This window comes from Gekko japonicus, unplaced genomic scaffold (genome assembly GCF_001447785.1).
Source record: "Gekko japonicus isolate JY-2015 unplaced genomic scaffold, Gekko_japonicus_V1.1 scaffold766, whole genome shotgun sequence".
Classification (NCBI taxonomy): domain Eukaryota; kingdom Metazoa; phylum Chordata; class Lepidosauria; order Squamata; family Gekkonidae; genus Gekko; species Gekko japonicus.
Genome location: NW_015172577.1, coordinates 544,519 through 556,636, shown reverse-complemented (window position 1 = coordinate 556,636; position 12,118 = coordinate 544,519).

The window sequence follows — 12,118 nt, the reverse complement described above, 5'->3', positions numbered from 1 at the left end:
AGCGGATTGCTTGGCCAAAGAAGCCACTGGTATGGACACACCCCCGGATCCGCCAGACAGAGAAATGGCTCAGCCTCTCCTTGCAGTTGTTACCAGAAGCAAAACAGCCGAGCACAAGCGCCCACCTATTCCCCCAATCTTTGTAGACCTGAAAGAACTACAGAAAAATGACTCAGATGTCATTGCTCTCCTACATGCAGGAAAAGACCCCACAGGGAAATACAAAATTGAGGAACATGAGGAAGTAGTATGGGCAATAGACAGCTCAGGGAATCGCCATTGGGTGGTCCCAGTAGAGGTTATGGGAGACCTAATCCAGTTCATACATGAGCAGGGACACCGAGGTATAGAAGGGACCCTGGGAAGAGTTAAAGAGGTCGGTTGGTGGCCGGGCATACGCCAAGAAGTAACGCAATGGATAGAGAACTGTCTCTCTTGAGCCATGGTAAATGCTGACTCCTCCGGACCCAAAGCCCCGATCCAGCATCAGCGCAGTGAAGGACCCTGGGCTCGAATACAAATTGATTTCATAGGTCTCCTGCCCCAAACCCGCAATGGGAACAAATACTGTCTCACTGTCATTGACCCATTCTCGAAATGGATTGATGCTTTTCCCTGTCAAAAGAACAATGCAGCCACTACAGCAAAGCTGCTGGTCAATTGGCTGTTCTCTACCTGGGGCATACCAAAGGTTATAGATTCGGATTTAGGGACACATTTCACTGGGGACGTCACCAAGGAGCTCCGCAAGGTATTTGGCATAACGCAGAGATTCCACATCACAGGGAGACCCCAAGTTGCCAGAGCCATAGAGCGCACAAATCGCACACTCAAAGAAGCGCTGCGCAAAGTTGTCAACTCCATTGGGAGAAACTGGGATGAAAAACTCCCCATTATACTCATGGCTATCAGAGGGACAACGGCCACACATGGCTATTCCCCACACATGGTCATGACCAGTAGAAAAATGCGTCTACCAGAGACATTCTGGATGGACACTGAGATACCAGCAGATCTGGAACCTAAAGTGGTAAATGATGAATGGATCAATCAACTATTAACTGATATCCTAGTGATCCATATCAAGGTAGCGCAGGAGATAGGTTGCAGTACCCTTGCTGTGGAGAAGAAACTAGGATGGGTTTGAAATCCAGAGGTGTGGGATCCAGGACAACAGGTGATGTACAGAAAATTTTCAAGGAAACAGCATGCCCTCATGGCAAAATGGGCTGGACCTGTTCCCATTGTGGCACGCATCAGTCCAGCTGTGTACAAGGTAGCTATCCCCCACAAACACAAACAAGTGTGGCACAAATTTTTTCATTCCTCCCAACTGAAGGAATGGAAGGGACATCCTGTTCCTCTGGTGCAAACTCACCCTCCCGAACCTAACAGAGGCAGCAAGCTGCCGGCTGTGCGGCTGGGGCTCCCAGTCAGTGAGGTTGCACCACCAGACTCAGAGGAGGAGTCGGAGCCCTTTGACTGTCTGACTGACACATTTCTAGCATTCTAAATTTGCTTCCTGATTTGACTAGCGTCAATCAGGTAGCAAAGGGGAGGGATTGAGAGCAGTCGTTGAGCACTCCAAACCTGAAAGGAGGCTGGCTGTAAAGCACCCTCCAAACAAACGGAGTCCCGTTTCATTGTTCTCGATTTTCCCTCTACCCAAAATTCTGGCTTTGGCCGCTGGAGACCGCTGTTCAATTAAGCCCGTCATCCCCAGGACCACGTGCTTTGGTTTGCTTGTTCCTTTGTTTGCTCTTTAACCACCTATAATGGAACCCCTTTTTAAGAGGGTTCCTCCAAAAATTGACCAGTCCCTGGGACGGTCCGGTGGAGGAGGAGCTTGCTGGAGGCATCTGTAAAGAAAGAGGAAAAGTTAGAGGGAGACAGATGTTGGCGGGCGCAAGCCGTCTACCTTTTTCTCTAATGAAGGGGTTTTTTTGAAAAGTCATTCTGAGAAACACGCTTTCTGGTCACAGAGACCGAATTTTGTTTTGCCTCTTGCTATTGCTGTCTTTTTATTCTTTACATGCACACACATCTTTTGTGAATCTAATAGAAATCCACACTCTTGGTGGAGAGATATTAGCAGTCAAACACAGACACACACACACAGGTGCCTTTTATTTTGCCTATCATCCCAGAATGCAAAATCTCGTTAAGGCGAGACACTAGCAATCCCACACATTTGGACATGGATCCAAGAAAAAGGATGGGGTGTCCTTTAAATGGGTGTCTAAGTCAGTTCTGTGAACAGAAAAATGGAGCGGACACACAGCTTTTGCCCAACGCAAAAGACAGCCGCAGTAAGGAGCAGGTCTGTCTGAAAATGGAGCAAAACTAAGTCGATCTCCTGGACTGGAGTCCCAACTGGAGATTCACCCAGAATGTTATTAGGGAAAAGCTAGGAGGATCCTTTGCTGAGGCAAGGTTCAGAAGCGTTCATGCGCATGCAGACGCTAGGAAGTTCTTAAAGAGACAGATCACTAATTTCTTAGATAGCACAATGGGAAGCTTGGCTGTGATGAGTTTTCTGCTTCTGTATGTCGACCAAAGCATAGCATGAGTTTAGGGAACTGGGAAAAATTTCCCCCAAGCCCCACTAATTCTTTTGTTACAGGAATCTTTGCTTGGGATCACTATCCCCACCGCCTCGCCAAATAGCGCCATGGAAGTTTTAAAATCATTGTGTGCCAACATGCACAGAGTGAGAAGGAGATGGGAGTTTCTTGATGCCTACTCTTGATCTACTTACTAATAATTAGGGCACTAATGTACTAACCTGGTTAAGGGAATATACTAAATGCTTTAACACTATACTAATGAATTCTTTCCCGCCTATCCTTTCCAATGTCAACTCCCGTCATCCGTTAAAATAATCTGTGCAGGGCCCTCATGGACCCTTGCGCCCATGCGCAGTGGGATGGAATCCAGAAAGAAAAGAATTTACTTTCCTGCAGCAGGAAAATAGGATCCCCTTTCATTTGTCTTGTTCTTTTTGTATAGTTTTTTGAGACAAAGTATTTTTATTCTGTTTGTGTTGTTGTAATTATTCTGTAAAAGGCAACCCCCATGATGCCTAGTGTGTGCATTTATTTGCATGCGCAGCCACGCTAAACTGACCGATGCTCAGGGCTAGGGAATGGCTTCACCACGTTCCATCTAAAGGGAAGATCCATGGGTCGGTCAGAGTAGTGGATTGTACCATTGCTCTGTGTTTCATGGGGAGGATTTTTTATATATAATTTATTTATAATTTTCCATTGTATAAAACAAACATAACATAATCATTTACATACTTTGGAGTTTACATTACACATTTTTCACCATCCACCTATCTAACTTTTGCCATCTTTTTTGGAATATACTTTCTTCTTTCCCTGCTAATATCGTGTTTAGTTTGTCCATTTCTTTTATTTCCATAATTTTCATTGTTAATTCTTCTCTACTTGGAATTTTATCTGATTTCCAAGATTTAGCTACAAGTATTCAGGATTTTTTTTTTTTTTTTGGTTTCTGATTTCCAAGATTTAGCTACAAGTATTCTCAGGATTTTTTTTTTTTTTTTGGATTCTATTCTTAAACCTTACTGGGAGAAGGTCCCCATGGGGAAGCCTTCAGGTTAAAATGGGTACCCCATTGACAAGATCCCCATGGGAGCGCATAAGTCTCCCAGCTTAAAAGAACAGGGTTCTCTTCATGGACTGATCACTCAAACCTAACGCCGGAACGTGCGTTTGGGTCCCTCCTATTTTTTTTAGGAGTTCGAGTGACCAGAAGCTGGAAGAGTTTCCCTCTCCCCCGAAGGGGAAAAGATGAAGTGTTCAAGTTTCAGCCAGGAGTGAGTTCATCTGCAAATGTTTATTGTGTTACTGTGATGATTTTATGAATGCATTGCTTTATTTCCTTAGGGAAACCAAGTCACAAGAACAAGTACCGTTGATGTGCACTGAGATTTAAATGTCCCGTTTGTTCAGGGGAAAATGTCTAGTCTAATAAATAGACTCCCATGCTGCCTTGGGACCAAAGGGGGGAGAATATTCTTCAATATGCAAAAAATCCCCTTCCTTTCCGGCTAGACTTCTCCATGTCTAGATCAGCCAGGAACAGGGAGGCTTCCGGAGATCCCCGAGGTGAAGATCGGGTGTTTTCGTGTCTTTCCACTGATGTTTGAAGAACAGAAGAACAGAAGATTTTTAATTCAGTTTTATTGTAACCATCATCCTAGTGCCTTTCTCCAATATAGTTTAAATGGAAAAACGCATGCTGGAACCATGTGTGCTATAGAAAAGGCTGAAGTCAAATGTGAATGTAACTTTAACTTGAATGTATTCATTGTAAAGGTTTTGTTGGTGATGTTCCATTCTGATTATTGAAGTTTTACAGTCTTGCTGCAAGGGAATGGTTAGCTGCTACATGTTTGGAATGATACTATTCACTATAATTGAATAGGTCTACTTTCAGGGAAGGAGAGAACAGTTTGCAGATATAGTTTTAAGTTTTGAAATGCTTACAAGTTTTTAATGATTTCTTTGCATAACAATTTACAAATGTATTTTCCTGTTTTAAGATGTTTACAAGTTTTTCTCTTGAGTTTCTCTCTCGTGACTTTAGGGATTAACCAAGTTTTAGTCTATTGATTTATATTATATGCATAATTGATATGTGTAGTTCTAGTGTAATCACATGATTTGAATCATGCTTGCCTGCACTGAATGCTTGGACATTTCAATGCAATTTGCCATTTTTCTCAGGGTAGATTTTTAAGTCCGTCCCCAACGATTAGTCTAGATAGTTGGCATCTGGGTCTATGTTCCTGTTCCTGAGACGAGAGATGACCAGATGAGATGAGATGACATCTCTGGACCTGACCTGCAGACTGATGATGTGTTCCTGATGTGGTCCTGTTGCTGTTCTCATGACTCCTTCATCTAAAAAGACTCAGTATTGTCATGAGAGGGGGGGGGAGATTGTTGAGAATTGAGGCTAATATTTGCTTTATGGATTTATATTTGCTGCCAACACCACATGGACCGTGCATACATACACCCATAGGCTCAAAAAACGCTGTACAAGTCACTTGTTGTGAGATACACATAGATAGTGACCTGCTCTAAGCCTTACATGTTAATGAGGTTTCAAATACACAGCTGCTGCCTGAGGGGAAGAAGAAGCACACAGGGCCATTGTTGCCAGCCAAACAACAACTTGTTTGAAAGCAGCATCCATTGATGAACTGTTGAAAACACATGTATACATATCTCTGTTTTACATCTGAATGGACAGCTTCCTGCCAGATGCCTCTCTGAATACCTGGGAACGGGCAAGATTCATCTGCACTTCAATAGGCATCCTTACACCAAGCTTTCACACCTCACCAGATGCCATCTCTTGAGTTAGCGTCTAGAGTTTCAATATTGGCCAAACTCCTAGGTAGCTGCCCCTCGCTACACGCATCCAATAGCTGTAGGGATGGGACGGACTTACAGGTAGGTGGGTTTGCAGACTGGCATTGTTGCCACTCACCCGAAGATTCACCTATAAAAGGTGAGGTCCAGCTGCTTAGCGCTTGCTAGCCACCTACCCCCACCTATGCCCCCTATCTGCTTTAAACCCCTCTCAAGCCCAGCTTCCTATCCAAAAATCCTTTGTTCCTACTTGATCTCTTGGTCTGCAGCCACAAGGTCCACACATGCTGGTTGGTTTCTAGCTGTGTGTCAAATCTCCCTAGTATATTTTCTGATCCCTTTATTCTTCATTGAGACAGACAAGCTTCAGGACAGATACGTATTGCTACCCATCACCCCACCTGTGATTTCTATAGTGACTATTGTAATTCTGTATTTCTGAGGAACTTGATTGATTGTATGTGTGAATCTGATTTTGTGTGTATGTGATTTTATATATTCTTAAGTAAAAGATAAATTGTTTTGGAACACACCAGTCTCGTCTCTCTCACTGGTAAAAACCTTGGAGTGGATTGGACTGCAGTATACAAAGGCAGGAACCCGAATTTAAATTTAGTTTGCCAGCTGTTGTAGATAAAACAGTTTGGCTAACACTGTACAGGCAGATGTTTGTTGAGGTGGATGTTGTTCCATGAGGTAGATGTTGTGCTATGAGGTAGATGTTGGTTCATGAGGTAGATGTTCTGTCCTGAGGTAAATGCATTTTATTTATATTTATTATATGTATTGTATTTAGCTCCAATTTTAATTCTAATGTATTGTAGCTAAGAATTTTTTTTACGTAACTGATCTTTGATAAACTTGACTTGACTTGTTATGATGTAGATGTTGGTTCATAGGCAGGTGTTTTGTTATGATGTAGATGTTGGTTCATGTGGTAGGTGTTTTCTCATGAGACAGATGTTCTTTGGGTTGGGAGTGGGGCCTCCCCATCCTCACCTGGTAGAGGCAGCCATCCTCCCACCCAAGCACCAAAGGCGCAACCCACAGGCCACATGCTAGATCACCCAGGATCTTACTTCAAGTCCAGAGCAGGGTGGCCCAGCAGGGTGAGGTTGATAACTTGTCCACCCTAGCTGGATCCAGGTGGGAGCAGTGGGGGCTGAGAAGGCCTTCCAAGGTGGGAAAGGGCCATACAGGCAATCTAGTCCAACCCCTTGCTCAGTGCAGGATCAGTCTAAAGCCATCTCAGCCATAGTTTTTTCCAGGCAGAAGCTGCAAAAGCTGACAATGGGGGAAAGGCAGCTGGAAAGGGGTGTTCAGGGAAAGGAAAGAAGAAACAGTGAGGGAGGGGAAAATGAGAGGCCCCCACAAGTCTGTATAAGAGCTATAAAATGCAATGTATAAAATGCAATGAAAATATAAGAATGCACATTCCTATGGTGAAACATTTTTTAATCTTTAAATTGCACAGAAAAGAAGTTGTGATTAAATCCATCTTGATAATTTCAGTATGCAACCCCATTGCAGTCCCCCCCTCACACACACACACACAAAAGAAGTCAAGAAATTTTGGAACATTGTATTTGCCAGCTTTAACCAGCTACTCTAAAAGGTCTTTAATCCACACAGATATAGGAAAACTGTCTGTGTAAAATTTGAAACCCCAACTAGCCTCATTTGCCTTGTCACATGAACAAGATGAATTCTTCTGTTTATCAAAATCCTTTGACATTTTTTATTTGCATCTTGCCAATTACAGAAGCTCAGGAAGAACAAATCCCTTTAGGAATTTCTAGCAGAATCTCAAGCCTGCAGTTTAAAGAGGAAGCAATAACAAAGGCAACTGGTTGTATCCTTTATGGAGAGATGCTTTGCATCAATCTTCTTTAGATTGTCTTGACTGATCGATCTGACAATGTTTGGGCTTTCCCATTTTTAGTTGTGTTCCTTGACGATCTATAAAGCCCATTCATCACAAAGTGTTTAAAATAGCTTCATAGTGGCTGTTTTTAGAAAAAGAAATAGCTTACTGGATTGGTCCTGTCTTTTAAGCTCGCTGAATTGTGGCACATTCATACCATTTATCAGAAGTTTCAAGCAACCATCCTGGTCTTCATGGTGATGTTTGTTCCAAGATTACCAGATAGGGTTGCCAGCCTCCAGGTTGGACCTGGAGATGTCCTGATAATTACAATTTATCTCCAGACAACAAGGATCAGTTTCCCTCAAGAAAATGGCTGCTTCAGATGCTGGACTCTACAGCATTATGCCCCACTGAAGTCCCTCCCCTCACCAAGTCTCGTCCTCCACAAGGTCCACCCCCCAAATCTCCATGAATTCCCCAACCCAGAGTTGGCAACCCTGTTATCAGCAAGCAAGACTGAGGATGTAGAATAGATAGTCAGGCAAGAGGACTTTTCCCCTCCATCAGGTCACAGCTGACTGACGGTGACCACAAACGGTTTTCAAGGCAAGAGACATTCTGAGGAAATAGATAATAGGTAATGCTAGAATCCTGGTGTGCTTGTGACACACCAGGCCAAGCCTAGCCAACAACTCATGTGCAGCAGCCAGCAAGGAGCACAAAAAGCCTTTCAGGTTCTTCATCACCTGTCCAGCAAGTACATGGCTAGCCCTATTAAACATCTTGTGGGCTGTGTTTCAACTTACTAACTTCCGCAGGCTTGCCTCAACCAAATACATAGCTCTTTCTTCTCTCACTGTTCTATTGGTTTGAAAATGTTTATCAGAGTTAAAAGGAAGTAGAGGGGCATGAATTTATTCATATGTGATCATAGTTCTCAAAACATATTTACCTATTTTTTTATACTGAGAAAGTCATATTTCCAAACAAATATGATATCAAATTATAGTTTGAATGCTGCTAGAAATTGCTGCTGACAGAAGGGTCTCAATCACTAATGTGTGACTTTTTGCTTCTTCATCCCACTGGAGCCCAAAATGGCTCCATTTTGCTCTAGGGAGAATGGGGGACTGACAGGAACTACAAGAGGAGAATCAGAAAAAAAATCTCCCCCTATCAATAAAAATATTCAGCAGCATCCAACCCTATGTGTATACCACCTGGTCAATATCGCATAACACTACTGTCAGCGTGGTGTAGTGGTTAAGAGAGGTGGACTGTAATCTGGAGAATTGGGTTTGATTCCCCACTCCTCCACATGAAGCCTGCTGGGTGACCTTCGGCCAGTCACAGTTCTCTCAGAACTCTCTCAGCCCCACCTGCCTCACAAAGTGCCTGTGGTGGGGAGAGGAAGGGAAGGCAACTGTGAGCCCCTTTGAGACTCCTTAGGTTCTAACCTATTTAAAATGATGCACACTCTCAGTTGTTTTCTTTTTATATCTCTGGTTTTTAGTGCTCTGATTAGTTGCAATTTTCTGTAGTACCATTCATTAACGTGGTAATTTTAATCACATATTATTGACAATGATACCCTATAATACACTGGATATTAAAAAAATAATATTTTTGAAAACTCTTAAATAAAAAGTTGTCTGAAAAAAAATTACACTTCAACAATAATGGCTCCAATTAACATCCATCCCATAAACTAGAAAAGCTGTCTTGGATGACTTACGTTTTTTGAAGACCACTAATGTTCAATAATTTATCCAGATGGTCATAGTTCACTTTCTTTAAACCTACAGTAATTGCAAACATAATAGCACATTTATACAGGGAGAACGCTATTAGAAAGAGTCATATTATAAAAATATTCAGTAATGCTGAAAGGCTTTATCAACAGTAAAAAAAAGATTTTTAGGTAGAACAATCCAATTCAGTTAAAAAAAACCTATTCTCACATACAAAGAGTTACCTCAGTCCGAACTTAGGTTGTGTAATGCCCTTAGTCAGCTTGATTCACCTAATTCCACATATCCCTATGTTAACATATGCTACTTGCATATGTCCGTAAGCAAGCCATAGTTAATATCCATACCATCTCAATATAGGTCTTACCAAAGACCAGCTTCATACCTGGGGGGAGAAATCTCTGGCCATTCATTCATGCAGAGGTTTCTCCCTTTTAGCGCTCTGAATCTATTAAAGACTCTTGTATATAACAGACCTATAGGTAGTTTGCAGTGCAAACCTAAGAACACTTTCCTATGAACAAGCCTCACCGAATAATTCTGAATCAGATTCTGGGGAGAGCTGCTTAGAATGGCATTTCATGGTGCCATTCAAAATAAAGTTATATCTTTCTAAGCTCCTTGACTTCTGTAGAATTAGAAGGCATGCCTCTGCTTGGAATGGCACTGTTAGGGTGTTTAAACTTGGCAGAACCCATGTGTTTTATGCTCTTTTGTTGTTTCACCAAGGCTGCGATCACACACTAAATAATCCACTTTCAATCTACTTTCAGTGCACTTTCCAACTGGATTTTACTGTGTGAACTGGCAAAATCCAGTTGGAAAGCACATTGGCCGAGTTCAGACTGGCAGTTTGCTCCGATATAGGCACGTTTCAGAAATATTCCACAACCAGATTAAAGGGGCCATTCACACAGGCACATCTGTCCGGCGTTCCCCAGCTGTACTCAACCTGTCTCATAACGCTTCCCTCCCAAGTTTAAAATATACCAGGTTAAAGTGGTATCAAACCCTGGAAAGCATGATTATCCCATGTCCATCCCGCACCAACAAAGTGTGAACGCCGAAAGCCGCGTTTTTCTTGTGCATTTATGCACTTAAGCATATATCTCCAGATTACCAAAAAGAAAGCCGTGCCTTAAAGCCGTGCCTCCGCCAGGGGGCAGGCCAACAGTGTGAACACTCCCTTGCGTCTCCTCCCCGGTATGCTCCCGCATCAGTCGGTGCACTGTGACCAGGGAAACCCAGAACAATTTGTTCCGGGTCTTTTTTGCCACAACTCCCTTCAGCTTCAAACTGCCAGTTTGAACTCAGCCATTGAAGGTGGATTGAAAGTGGATTATTTGTTTGTGTGACTGCAGCCCTAATACCATGAATCTCATTTAAACCGTCTTTACTTCATTCTGTGTGCATCCCCATGTGCCAGGCCACTGATTTAAACAAAATCAGTGGGTATAAGCCAGAGACCTCTGCCTATGGTGAGACAATAGGGTAATGGCATTCAGGATGGAGGCGAAGAGAGTTCTTAGTACAGTGCCATGCTCTTAACTGGCTACAGGAGCAGAATAAAACTGAAGTGACACCTGAAAGACCAGCAAAATTTATTCCAGCATAGGATGCAATGAGATAAGCAAAGGTCAGTATGAGCTTCTTTGGGTCTCCACTGGGGAGAAGGGGGGGGTACAAATGACATCAATAATTAACAATGTGTGTGTCAGCCTGAGAGGAGAGGCGAGAGAAGACAGCCGGAGCCAGATGGCCCAAGAGATGTGCGTGTAGGAGTGTATGTGTACATGCAAGGGACAGAGAAAAGAGAGGATGGAGAAGAAAAAGAGATAAGAGAAGCGTGCATTAAGGACAGAGGTGAGCCTCACAGAAGATTCCCTCACAGTATACTGAGGAGGAAGAGGGAGAAGGCCATACGCACTGGAACTGACCTGCCAAAATACTAGCAGCAAGCTTTTAATTATACACTTTGCAAAGGTGACCAGAAACATTAAGGAGGGCGTTCTTAAAAAGAGTTCAGAACTACAGTATGGCCGTTTCGCCTTGACCAGAGCCAGAGCCTTTTCAGCTCTGGCTCCAGCCTGGTAGAACACTCTCCCAAGTGAGATCAGGGCCCTGCAGGATCTGCTTCAGTTCTGCAGAGCCTGTAAAATGGAGATGTTCTGCTGGGCCTTTTGTTGAGGTGACGGGTGTCATAAGAACATAAGAGACGCCAATGTTGGATCAGGCCAAAGGCCCATCCAGTCCAACACTCTGTCACACAATGGCCAAAAATACCAGGTTCCATCAGGAGGTTCACCAGTGGGGCCAGGACATTAGAAGCCCTCCCACTGTTGACCCCCCCCAAGCACCAAGAAGACAGAACATCACTTGCCCCAGAGCCCCTATCTATACCTTGTGGCTAATAGCCACTGATGGACCTCTGCTCCATATGCCTATCTAATTCCCTTTTGAAGTTGTCCATGCTTGTAGCTGCCACCACTTCCTGTGGCAGTGAATTCCATGTATTAATCACTCTTTGGGTGAAGAAGTACCTCCTTTTATCCGTTCTAACCCGACCGCTCAGCAATTTCATTGAGTGCCCATGAGTTCTTGTATTGTGAGAAAGGGAGAAAAGTACCTCTTTCTCTACCTGCTCTATCCCATGCATAATCTTATAAACCTCAATCATGTCACCCCTCAGTCGTCGTTTCTCCAAGCTAAAGAGTCCTAAGCGCTTTAACCTTTCCTCATAGGGAAAGTGTTCCAACCCTTTTATCATTTGAATTGCCCTTTTCCAAAGCTATAATATCCTTTTTAAGGTGTAGTGGCCAGAACTGCACACAGTATTCCAAATGAGGTTGCACCATTGATCTATATAAGGGCATTATGATATTTGCTGATCTGTTTTCAATACGCTTCCTAATAATCCCCAGCATAGCATTGGCCTTCTTCATTGCAGTCACACACTGTTTCGACATTTTCAGTGAGTTATCTACTACAACTCCAAGAACTCTCTCTTGATCAGTCTCTGCCAGTTCAGACCCCATCAATGTGTATTTATAGTTAGGATTTTTGGCTCCAATGTGCATCACCTTGCACTT